Source organism: Mesitornis unicolor, unplaced genomic scaffold (genome assembly GCF_000695765.1).
Source record: "Mesitornis unicolor isolate BGI_N332 unplaced genomic scaffold, ASM69576v1 scaffold31556, whole genome shotgun sequence".
Lineage (NCBI taxonomy): Eukaryota > Metazoa > Chordata > Aves > Mesitornithiformes > Mesitornithidae > Mesitornis > Mesitornis unicolor.
Window position 1 is genome coordinate 37,174 of NW_010191027.1, and position 767 is coordinate 37,940.

A 767-nucleotide genomic window follows, 5' to 3' on the forward strand; every position below is an offset into this window, starting at 1 on the left:
GCTGAATCTCATGTTTACTGGCAGGTAATATGTGAGTTGTAATTACAAAAAACTGCACCGAAGAAAACAAACCCCCCCAAAAAAACTCCACTACATAAAAAATGCCCAGGAAGGCTCCTCTATTGTGGCAGGAATTAATGGGGACATTCCAACAGATTTGTTTGACATCAGAAGGAACTGAGATAACACAGTGATATAAATGCCTTAGCACAACTGTTATCAACAATTTGCTCTCAGTTAGCCTTTTGTAGAACCAAGATTATTAGGGATTAATGAATGAGTCTGCCTGCTTACACACAGGACTGCACAAACAAGAAAAAGAGTGTCTCAAGATATAAGGCGTTTGCTACATTAGTGTAAGAAAGGAGAGCACTCACATTTAAATGATGAAACATAGTAGGAGACAATAGAGACAGGACAAGATTTTCCAAGAAAGTTTCAGGAGAAGCAATCATGTGGATAAAACAAATATTAGGAAAATAATCTCATTCATTGAACAATGAAGTGACAAGGCCAGAAGAGGAACAAAGGACCTGTACAACACAAGTTTTAAATCAGCTCTGAGTAACGGATAGCCAGGAGGCCTTTGCAATGTAAGAAATTCTTATGCTAACACTAAAAGGGCAAGGTAGAGTAACATAAAAATATATGGTAATGGAAAGAGAATAGAAAAAAAACCATGACCAAAGGTAATGACTGCTGAGCAGATGAACCATTTGCAGGAAACATTTTAAGATATTTCAGTGGCAGCTTTACAGTATTCCATT